Source organism: Elephantulus edwardii, unplaced genomic scaffold (genome assembly GCF_000299155.1).
Source record: "Elephantulus edwardii isolate Elephantulus edwardi_28Jun2011 unplaced genomic scaffold, EleEdw1.0 scaffold00382, whole genome shotgun sequence".
Taxonomy (NCBI): Eukaryota; Metazoa; Chordata; class Mammalia; order Macroscelidea; family Macroscelididae; genus Elephantulus; species Elephantulus edwardii.
In genome coordinates, this window is record NW_006400132.1 from 1,404,417 (window position 1) to 1,417,249 (window position 12,833).

The window sequence follows — 12,833 nt, forward strand, 5'->3', positions numbered from 1 at the left end:
TCATTTACTTATGATAATTGTTAATGAAAATTAACAATTTGTAAAATATTGGGTGATTGAAAATGAACTCAAATATTCTCAGACTGAAAGCAAGTAAAAATGTATGTCTTTAACTATTAAAAACAATTCTAGAAATATTTGTGAGTTGCTCCTAACAAGTTGATAAAGACAGTTAACATTAAGATGAGATATTTAGGTTATATTTTTATGGGTTGTGAGTTCTAAAAGAACTCTGAAGACATATAAATAAAAAAGATTATATTTTAAAAATATGTCCATAGGAAATTCTTATACTCAGATGCTCAAACAGTATGACTAAAACGAAGGAAAATTGAAAACATATAAGGTTTTTAACCCTATCAGCCCCTCACTCACACAGCTCAAAGCTGATAAAAAAGAATGTTCATGTTCTCTGAACATATCCTATTTCTTAATATCTAAATAGATGAGAGACAGAGAGAGAGAGAGGGGGAGAGAGAAGTTCATCTGGACATGTAAACAATTTAAGCTTGCTCAGGTCCACAAACAACACTTTTATCAGTAGTCAGGAAATGAAGATTAATTACACGGGGGGGGGAAATCTGCTGTCAAGGACCTCTACAATATGTTAAAGAGCAATTATATCAGTTTAGAAACTAAGGTGTGCCTAATACAGTCCATGGTCTGCACAATTAGCTGTTCCAAACCAGAGAGCTGGACAATAGCTAAGAATGATAGAAGAATTGATGACTGAATTGTGGGGCTGGAGAAGAGCAATGAATACACATACTATGAACTACCAAGAGGACACACAATTCTGTCTTGGAAAGGATGAAAACAAATTGTTCCTTGGAGGCAAGGATTTTGAAGCTCAGTCTCACAGTAACTTGTGTAATGGAAGTAAGATTCAGAGCTATTGTGCATAAGGTCACTATGAGCTACACATAAAAACACCATCAGCCAGGAAGACATAGCTAAATGTTAACAAAGGTCACTTCATCATATTATCTATCTTATGGTGAGACTTATGGTCAAGCACTCAGCTAGACTTATTGAGTCATATCCATCCAGAGTTGCTGTGTGACAACTTCAGTGTTGTACTTCTGAAAGTCGTAGCAATTGAAAATCCTAAAACTTACAGTTCAACTCTAGCACACAAGTGATCATCATGACACAGAAGCCACTCTACAGCAACTTAGAATAGAAATTTCAGAAAATACATGTATAAAATAGAAATATATTATAACTGTAATATGACTTCTGTTAAAATGATGGTTGAAGTGTCTGTTGGTAAAACAGGAAAGTTGTTTCAGTGAGCATATTATATGATTAAAGGCAGCTCAACAATTTTATATTTTATTGCTTCTAAGATAGTATGATGCATTCATCTAGCACTAAAAGGAACATTGGCAATGATTTCATCTTATTGAAAATCTGTTATCTAACACTTTTCTCACCTGGAAAGTGCATGTATGGGTATTAAAACACCTTCTGTTAAAAAAATAAAAAATCATTTCACAGTGATGCCTTCTTCCTTCATCTAGGAATATGTAATTATTTAAGACATTTTTATTGTTGTTGTAAACTCGTTATTTCATCTGATTTTACCTATCACTGATATGATGTATCATTTACTATAGAAAAATCACCTTTCATGCTTTTCCTAGCAGTAAATGCTTTGACTACTCCATGAAAAGTAAGTAATAATGCACAAAATGTAAAAACTCCAGTAAATAAGGAAATAATAACTGAATGTATTACATTTAATTAGAATTATTTTTTCTTCACCAACATTTGATTGTCTTTGTGAAACCTATACCTGAAGCAAAAGGCAGTTGTCAGAACAGAGCAAGGAGACACTGCATGGTTCAAAATCGGTAAGGATGTCTGCCAGGGATGTATTCTGTCTCCACACCTTTTCAATCTGTATGCAGAGGAGATCATCCGGGGTGCTGGGCTGTATGAGGAGGAACGTGGTATAAACTGGAGGAAGATTCATCAACAAACTGCATTATGCAGATGATACAACCCTGCTTGCTGAAACTGAGGAGGACCTGAAGCACTTGCTGGAGAACATCAAAGACTGCAGCCTTAAATATGGATTGAAGCTCAACATTAAGAAAATAAAGATTCTCGCCACTGGGCCAGTTGGCAATATCATTATGGATGCTGAAGAGATTGAAATTGTTAACAGTTTTAATTTGCTTGGTTCTACAATCAACACTCATGGTATAAGCAGCCAGGAAATCAAAAGATAAATTGCATTGGGAAAGTCAGCTGTTAGATACCTCTCCAGAGTACTGAAGAGCAAGGACACCAGGCTGGAGACTAAGGTGTGCCTAATCCAAGCCATAGTCTTAGTAATTGTGTGCTATGTGTCAGAGAGCTGGACAGTGACTACAGATGACAGAAAGAGAATTGATGCTTTTGAGCTGTGGTTCTGGAGAAGAGAGTTGAATATACCATGGACTGCTAGAAGAACAAACAGGTTTGTCCTAGAGAAGATGAAAGCAGCAGGCTGTTCCTTGGAGGCAAAGATTCTGAAGCTTCATCTGACATACTTTGGGCATGTTGCAGGCAAGTATCAGTCTTTGGAGAGGGACATCATGTTTTCGAGGGTAAAAAGACAGTGCAAGAGAAGAAGACCCTCGATAAGATGGATCAATTTAGTGATTGGGGTAATGCGAGTAGGTGACAATGAGGTTGGCATAGGATAGAGCAGGGTTTAGGCATCTTGAACGTAGGGTCGCTATGAGTCGCAAGAGACTCGATGACATATAACAACAACAACAATGATTTTATAAGCTATGAAATTTATATATTATCTAAATCAAAACAATTGGTTTTAGTCTGTTTAGGAAATGCATACACTATTTAATGCATTTTAAAATCAATGACTGAACTAAAACAATTTACATTATCCCTTACAATTTCGTTTTTCCTTGTTTCTCCATATCCCAAAAGTATAAGTGCATTGAAAACAAAATGTGTCTTTAAAGACAAAAGCACGTTTATATGTGAACATTGGAGAAGAGTAAGGAATACCAAACAAGAATCGATGCCTTTGAATTGTAGTGTTGGCAAAGATTATTGAAAATACAAAAGAATAATCAAATCTGTCTTAAAATAATGCAAGTAGAATGTTCGTTAGAATCAAGTATGGTAAGAATTTGCATCCCTTTTTTTGACGTGTAATTTGGAGACACCTGTGAACACAAAAGGACATCCTGTTTAGAAAAGTGGAGAGTTGGTGAAGAGGAAGATCCTGAGAACTGTAGATGCAACGAGTACGACAATGGGCTGAAATACAAGATAGTTTGTGCCGTGGAGCACGGTAGGAAAGGATTTTGTGCTGTTGTACATAGGGTACTATTGTCTGTCAAAGCCAACTTGAAGGCACCGAACAACAACAACTCCTACTCTTCAGATATTAATAGATTTCTGAATTAACCAAAAATCTGTCCACCTACTCTAAGAGCATTTATTCTGCCTTCTTTGTCTACAATTCCCCCTACAATTACACTTGATGTAGACAAGTACAGTACATTTTAGCTGGTACTTTTCTTTTGGTGAACTTGACCCTATTTTTCCACCTACAAGTTTTTCTTTTTCAATTCTTTCAAGCTGGAATGTGTCTTTTTTCTTTGCCATCTATTGAAATCAGTGATTGTGGGAGACAATAACTACTTTTGAATCCTATGCAATTTTGAAAGAAATGCTTTTGACTAGATCTGATGATAATATAATGCTTATAATGGATGAGATGTCTCTGCCAACTTCTTTCCAGAGTTAAATTCAGCTTTTTTTTTTAACAAAGAACTCTAACTTTCCTGAACTATCTTTCCACTCAAATTTCTTTGACAAATTTTATAAAAGTAAGCAACAAAAGGGAAGGAAAATCACATATACAAATCATGTAGACAGGATATATTGAGCTTTTCACTCACTCATATTTCATATTCATTCTGTTCTGCATACAGCAAACTTGCCTAGTAATCTTTTATTATGATATTTCAAAACTTACTTTTTCTTCAATTTAAGTAGCTACATGCTTTCTATTCTTTCAAGTGTTATCTCTTATAATAACAGTCCCAGTGTAGTTCAAATAGTTTTTGATCAACTGCTAACATAAATGTTGGTGATTTGAGTGCACCCAGAAAACTACAGGAACATCCCTGTCATTCTGCATTCATAATGACTATAGTCAAGAAAATCTTGGCTAAAGTTCTACAGAGCCTTCATGAGTCAGAATGTAATCTATGAAATTATTGTTTGTTTTGATTTTTGTTTTTATATTTATTCAGAGAGCTCAAAGAATTACTCCATTAAAACTAGACAATACAGTCTCTCTTATGATTCAAATCCATCAGTGACTTCCAGGGCAGTCTCCTTTTTTGAAATCAACAATGTCAGGAATTCAACAGAGTGTGACTGTGAGTCACTTCTAACTCAACAGCAATGAGTGAGCGTATGAAATATTTCTGTGTAAACATGAATGAATGCAATATTTATTTATTTGCATTCAGCTTAAGTTCTGTACAGGATTTACATACATTAATTTAATGAATAAACATTCTTTCATTCTTGCTTTGTTTAGGCACTGTTTTGGATGCCAAAGAGATGGTCACAGTCTAAATCTTTAACCTAATGGAAATTACTTTTTATGGTGAAGAGAAGTAGTATGTGCGTTTTAAAGCAAATATTCCAATAGATATTCTTGTAATGCTGTGAACATTATTATGCTTATTAATGGTAATGTATTATTATTTTCCAAATTTGAAAATATATCATCTCAAGCTAAGGAGACAGCAAAACTCACACAACTATTAAATGCTAATCCTAAATCAAATACACTACATTCTGTTCTACAATTCATAAAACTCTTTCTCTTTTTTTCCTAGATACTTTAAGTTAATGTTCAGGCAGTAAAATGCTGCGGTTTTATGGATATTAAGGCCCTCAAGCAATGCAAACTTAGGAGATTCCCCTGTCGAAGAGCACTGCAGCTGTGACTTTATTAAATTAAACATAGTTCATGGCAATTATCCATGGAAGTTTCCTTCAGGCCACTCTTCTGATCTCAGAGAAACATGACATAAACTGCTGGAATTCTACCAGTGGAGCTGCCACTGCTACAGAAAGTGTCTTCTCCTCAGAGTCCATCTCCTATCACTCTCACTTCCCAGGGCTTTGTCTTTCTTCATATTACGTTCAACATTGCTGCTTGCTACTTTTTTAGTGGTAGATGGATAAAACAGTTTTTAATGGAAATTTGCAATTTTGTCTTTATTATTATTTTAATAACTTCTTCATGAAATTTTAAAGAACCACACCATCATAAATATATGTGTAAAATCTAATCTATAAGGTAAGTTATAATTTTAGAGAAATATAAATTAGCAATACTTACTTGAAAAACACATTTCCTTATAACACAGTAGCTAGAAAAACTTTTTCTTATTTTTTTGGTGTGTGCTGTATACAGTTTTCCTCTTAATTATAGTCATTGTGGTCTTTGTTAGTTGTTATGCAGAAGACTTCAACTCATACAATAGATCAAAACCTTGTAAAATCCTGCACCATCCTTAGTAATCTCTACTGAATTTAAATACATTATTGAAGCTGTTCTATCATTCCATCACATTGAGGGATGTTATGTATGTTGTTGTTATGTGTGGCAGAGTTGTCTGTGACCCATAGTAACCTTATGTATAAGGGCCCTAAAGTCTGCTCTATCCCTTGCCAATATTATTTTCTCTGACACACTTACCCCCAATACTCCAATAACTGAATCAATTCTTTTCATCGAGAGTCTTCCTGTCTTGTGCTGTCCCTTCACCCTTCCAAGCATGACATCCCTCTCCAAGGACTGGTCCTGACTTGCAACAGATCCAAAGTATGTCAGACAAAGCTTCATAATCCTAGGATGAAACTGTTTGTCCTCCTAGTGTCCCTGTTATATTCAGTACTCTTTTTTTTCCAGCTCAAAGGCATTAATTCTCCTTTTATCATCCCTAGTCATTCATAGATAGTAATTGCAAAGACTATGGTCTGGATCAGGTGCACCTTAGTCTCCAGACTGACATCATTGCTCTTCAGTATTTTGGAGAGGTTTCTGACTGTAGACGTTCCCAATGCAAGTATAATTGAGTATAAACTCAATCATAAGTTTATTTTGCAAAGATTTTCAGAGGCATGGGAAGAGATTCCCTACCTGTCTTTCCAGGAGCAGTTGGTGGATTCAAATGATGTGCTTTTTGGCTGGCAGAACAATTTCTTCCCAATTAAATATACAAACCTTAATTTAGATTTTGATAATACCAGGTTTTTGGCTTCAGAAATGCAACTGTATTGATAATCATTTATATGTATCTGCATTAAATCTTTTTTCTCTTTCAGACATATTTGTGCCTGAGATATTCTCTATCTGGAATATTTTGACCAGAAATTCACGTGGTTGACTGCACCATTTTATTTTCAGCCCCAGAATTATTTCCTTGGAGAGTCTTTTCCAATCCACAATTATATTGTTATGCTGACTACTTATAAGATCCTTCTGTTATCTATTATTAATATTTTATTATGTGTATTTTACAAACAGTTTTTCACCATAATCATCCATCTCTCATGGATTGGTGCTCAATGAAAAAAAAAGTATCCATTATGTTCTTTTTTAGAGAAAGCCTGAGTGAGAGTAAATTATATTGAAATATTTATATCAAAATTATATAAAGAAACATCCTCCGGGGAAGCTAAAATGAAGTTACTGGAATTCTGTGTTTATTAACAATTATTTTAATCTTTTAACAGTGCAAAAAGATAACTTTAAAATACTGGTAGTGTTACACTATAGGATTTGACCTCCTATATTTTGTTTTAGAGATTAGTTTTGATTATATGATCTTAAAGAACCTAGAATCTTTTCAGTTACTAGTCTTTCTCTGACCTTGAAAGTGTATGAGAATGGACTCATTAAAGAAAGAATGACTACTCATATATTTGCAATACAGAAAGCCAAAAGACTGTAGAAAACAGTGCAATTTGTGTGTTTACCAAACATTACCAAAGGCAAAGGAAGAGATACTTGATAATGTAAGGTTGACTGAAAACATTCAGCTTTATTAGTCACATCAGGTATGATTAGGCATTATTTGTCTGACAACAGTACAGAATAAGAGGTGTACAGCAAAGTGGACTGGGGAGGGGTGGATGAGGGAGGGAGGAAATTATGTAACAATGAATGCATAGTTTTCTTTTAAAAGTGGATTGAGGAGGAGGGAGGAACATATGCAACAAAGAATGAATGAAAATCCAACTTTTCTGTAAACTTTTGTTAAAATCACATTTTTTAAAAGACATTATCTTGACTATAAGGTGACTACTGTGTAACAGAAGAAATCCAGGAATAGCATTTGACTTAACAACATTGCCAAATGACTCGTTTTTCATACCATACAGGTCTATGTACAATATGCAGCCTTTAATATGGATTGCATCTCAATGTCAAGAACACAAAAATCCCCGGAACTAGACCAATAGGCAGCAGACAATAGATGGAGAAAAGATAGTAACTGTCAACAATTTCTTCTTACTTGGATCCACAGTCATTATACTTGGTGCCAGCAATCAGGAGATAAGGAGACAAACTGCACAGAGAAAGACTGTAGTAAAGGACTTCTTTAAATTTTTGAGTAACAATTAAGTCAGTTTGAGGACCAAGGTGCACCTGATTTAGAACATGGTAATTTCAGTCACTTGGTATGCACCTGAGACCTGGAAAACGAATAAGTATAATTAAAGAAGAATTGATGCTTTTGAACTAGATGTTGAAAAGAGTACTGAATATTCCATGGAGAACCAGAAGAATAAACAGATATATCCTGGACAAGGTGAAGCCAGACTACTCTTGGAAAGAAAAGATGATAAAGCTTCATCTCATATACTTTGTGCATGTGCTAGGAGAGGCTGTTTATTGAAAGAGGACATCATACCTGGAAACATGAAGGGATGGTAAAAGAGAGAAAAGCCCTCAACCAAATGAATTGACACAGTGACTATAGCAAAGGACTTGAATGTGCCCAGGGTTTGTGAGGATGGCACAGGAAATGATAATGGTTCAAGTTAAATGGATTTCATTATGTTGCTTTTGTTGTTCTTGATTGCCTTTGAGTTAAATAGGACTCATAGCAACTATATAAACAAAGGACCTGAAGCCCCTCTACAATTATCAACATTTATCAAAGTTATAGAGTTTCTGGAGGCCTATTGTTTAGGAAGTGGATGCCACTCCTGCTTCCAAATGTTGTTTTAGTCCTTTAATTACTTACACAACTCTCTTCTTATTCAATTATTATTTTGCAGGAGATAAGCTGTTAGCCTACTGTTGTACTTACGACCTGATATAAATTTATTTCTTTTGAGATTTTCTTCTTGTCCTTGGTTTTCTCCAGTATGAATTCACATAAGTGTAGTCTTTTGTTTTACATCCTGCTTAGAGTTCTCTAGGCTATGTTACCCTCTGTCAGTCTTTAATTTTGGAAACTCTGGTGGCTTTGTGGTAAGACACCCCACTTCAATCCCAAAGGCACACAGTTTAAATCCACCACTGTTCCACAAGAACAGGATAGACAATTTTCTCCACTCAAATTCACTGCCTCTAAAAACCTGCTGAAGGATCAGCTATGCTCAAAAGCGCACAGCAACAAAAACACTCAGCAGTTATAGAGCTCTGGTGACTCAGTGGTAAAGAGTTGGGTTGGTTCAAATCCAACATCTATTCTATACAACAAAGATGAGCAATATCCTCTCATGCAATTAACTGCTTCTGAAAACCCACTGAAGGAACAGCTATGAGTCTATTCCAATTCTATGGTAAATAACACCAACTCAGGAAATATTTCTTCTTTTTCTGTTTTCACTTCTGTATTCACTCAATCATTACTTTCAAGTTGAAACGAACTCATTTCTGACCCTTTGCAGGGTTTTCAGAAGTGTAAATCACAAAGGAGGAGATTGCTTATCTTTCTCCCAAATGGCCATTGGAACCAACAGAGAGGTAAGATATTTGGGCTAACATCACAATTCACTAAGAACTACATCACAAAGCTCTCTTTCTTTTATTCAAAAAACCTGTGCTTATGCTCACTGACTTTTCCTCAGTCTCTCATGAAAGAAAAAAAAAACTGTTGAAGATAATTCCAAAGCAGCTAGAACAGTATACTGACAAGAAACTTCCAGAAGAACAAGCTGGTTTTAGAAGAGGCCATACACCAGACACCATTGCTGATGTTGGATGGATCCTGGCTAAACACAGAGAATACCAGAAGAATGTATTTTTGTGACTATGTAAAGGCATTTGACTGTGTGGATCATAACAAATTATAGTTAACATTGAGAAGAATAAGAATCACAGAATACTTATCTGTGATCATATGGATATTATAACTGGACCAAGAGGTTGCTGTGGGAAAAGAGTCAGAAAACACTGCATGGTTTAAGATCAAGAAGAGTGTCTGTCTTTTTCTTTGCTTTTTCAATATATATGCTGAGCAAAAAGAGGAATGTGGCATCAGAATTGGAGTAAGATTCATAAGCAACCTGTGTTATGCTGATGACACAACTTTACTTCTCGGATATCAAATGCTTGCTGCAAAGGACCAAGCACTGAATCTTTCAGTATAGATTATATCTCAACATGAAGAACACAAAGATTCTTACAGCAGGTCCAACCATCAACATTATGATAGATGGAGAAAATATTCAAGCTGTCAATGATCTTATCTTGCTTGGATAAACAATCAACATGGTTGGTACCAGCAGTTAGAAAATCAGGAGATGTATTGTTTTAGGCTCTTCTGATCTTAGAGACCTGTACAAAATACAGAAGAGCATTGATGTCAGTTTGGAGATTAAGGTGCATCTCATTCAACCATGGTATTCTTAATTTCTCGCTATGCATCAGAGAGCTAAACAGTGAATAAGGATGACAGAAGAAGACTTGATGACTTTGAGTTGTGTTGAAAAATAGTACTGAATAATCCATTGTCTGCCAAAAGAGCAACCAGATATCTCCTGGAAAGGGTTTAGCCAGAGTGCTCCTTGGAGGTAAGGATGATGAAGATTTGTCTTTCATATTTTGGACATGTAGCTAGGCAAGGCTATTTCTTGGAAAGGGAAATCATGCTCAGAAAAATGGAGGGCCAACAAAGCATAGAAAGACTGCCAATGATATGGATGGACACTGTGACTTCATCAGTGGGCTCTAGTGTCTCAAAGACAATAAGAATAGCACAGGATAAGGTAGGTTTCAGTATGGATGTTCAAAGAGTAGCTACGAGTAATACTTGACTTGAATGCACCTAACAACAACAGAACTGTCTTTTGAGGAATCATTCAAAAGGGTCCTTTTGTTCTGACACAATGTTTTCCTTTCTAATGTTTTCTTTCAATTCTTAGAGTATTCATCTTGCTTGCATCCTCCTAGATGATGTGCAGTTTTTCACTGTTATTATGTACCATTGAATTGTCTGCAACTCATAGAACATTAGCTCTGAAACCCATCGTATCTTAAGCCAATCTCATTGTCTCCAACAGACTAAATATGATTTCTCCAGTCACTTGAGACAATCCATTTCATTCTGGATCTTCCACTCCTGTGCTGTTTTCTCCACCCTTCTAAGGAAGATACTCATCTCCAAGGACAGGATCCTCCTGATCATATGCTCAAAACATGTAAAGCAAAACATCAATATCATTGTCTCCAGAGGGCAGCCAGTTTTCACCCTTTCCAGGACATATCTATTTGTTCTGGCAGTCCACAGTATGTTCAATAGTCTCTTATTGCACCACAACTCAAAGGCATTGACCCTTCTTCTTTCATCTTTAGTCACTGTCCAGCTCTATGACGTCTAACAAGTAATTGTGAAGATCATGGCCTGGATCACACCTTAGTGTACAGTTTGACATTGCTGCCCTTCAATATTTTGGAGAAGGTCCTGACAGAAGATTTTCCCAAGGCAATTCGTCTTCTGATTTTCTGACTGATGGTTTTAAGAATGTTGTTTGTTGTAAGAATAGAAGTTAAAATGTCTACATTATTTACAAGTCAGAAATGTGAAGTATTTTTAATTTTTATCTTTGTATCACTCTAGCTTTTCCCCTTAGTCTTCTTCACATCAATTAAATGAATAACTTTACTGTAAAATTAGCAAATTCTACAAAATAATCAAGTAAATTTCTTTGTTAGATTAGATCAACTTAGTAAGAATGGATAGTCTTTGTCTCTTAACAACTGCACATTTCTCTATAAAGACATAAGTTAAAATGGAAATCGATGTGTAGACATCCCCTATTACATTAGAGAGGTCATGAACTATAACTTTTAGCATAATTAAACACAAGCAAATTTATGAATCATTAAAAATTATGAGAAGGAGGCATGCCTAAGATATACATGCACATTTAAATGACAGCTACAGAAGTGTGCATATGTTTCAAATTGAATTAAGCATCTGATTAGGTAATTATTATGTTGATTTAATTTGCTCAATTTGGGTCTTGAAAGACAAGACACAAATTAAGATATAAAGAAAAATCCTTCTCTCATGGTGCAGATGTACCATGAAAAATCCAAACAAGGGTGGTGGTGGGGAAATCATCCAAACTTAGTTTTAACATTATTAGCATTGTGTTAACTGGCTAGGAAGAGAAAAAAGTAAAGAAAATAAAATATTCCTATAAAAATAGAGACATTTGAAAAGAAATTTTAGAGAGGTTTTTTTTTAATGTTTTGTTGTTTTTGATTTGCTTACAAAATTAGAATCATTTTTGTTTTTACAAAGTTTGAATCACTGGATATGCTCATCGTTTGCGTTAACAATGCAACTCATTGTGCCACCATAATTCTATAATGTCTATTTACGAACCACTACTAAATATGCTATCGACCACAAACACCTATAGTAGAAGCAGTAGGAAATCAAAAGACACGTTGCTTTAGAGAGACCTGCTGTCAAATAGTCTTCAAATGTAGAAAGAGCAAAATGTTGGTATGAAGACTATGACGCACATGATCCAAGCCATACTAAATTAGAATGTTTTTTTGCATCTGAAAGTTGGACAACGAATAACGATAATAGAAGAAGAATTTAAGCCTTTGAATTGTAGTGATGATAAAGAGAATTAAATATCCCTGTTGACTGTTGAAAGAACAACAACCAAAGAAATCTGTGATGAAGGAAATGTAATCAAAGCGTTTCTTAGAGGCAAAGATGATAAAATTTTGTCTCACTTTTATTGGATATATTTTCAGGGATCAGTCTTGGGAGAGAAACACCATGCTGGGGTAGGTAAATGGACAATGAAAGAAACTAAGACCTTCAATGAAATGAATTCATGCAGTGACTACCACAGTAGTTTTTAGTGTAACAGAACGCTGAGGGAGGTGTAGGATAGGGTAAGGATTAGATCTGTTGTTCATAAGGTCACTATGAGTCATAGTCTAAAATGGCACTAACAATAATAAAGACAAGAATCTTACATTGTTGTTGTTGTTATTGTGTGCCTTCAAGTCCTTTGCGACTCATAGCGACCCTTTCTACAACAGCCCTAAAAACTCCGCTCTGTCCTGTGCCAATCGCACTGTCTCTGACACTCCCATCCCAACTATCCCAGTCACTGAATCAATCCACCTCATAAAGGGCGTTCCTCTCCTGCGCTGCCCTCCACCCTCCCAAGCATGATGTCCTTCTCCAAGGACCGGTATCTCCCCACAACATGTCCAAAGTATGTTAGACGGAGCCTCAGAATCCTTGCCTCCAAGGAGCCACCCGGTTTAACCCTTTCCAGGACAAATC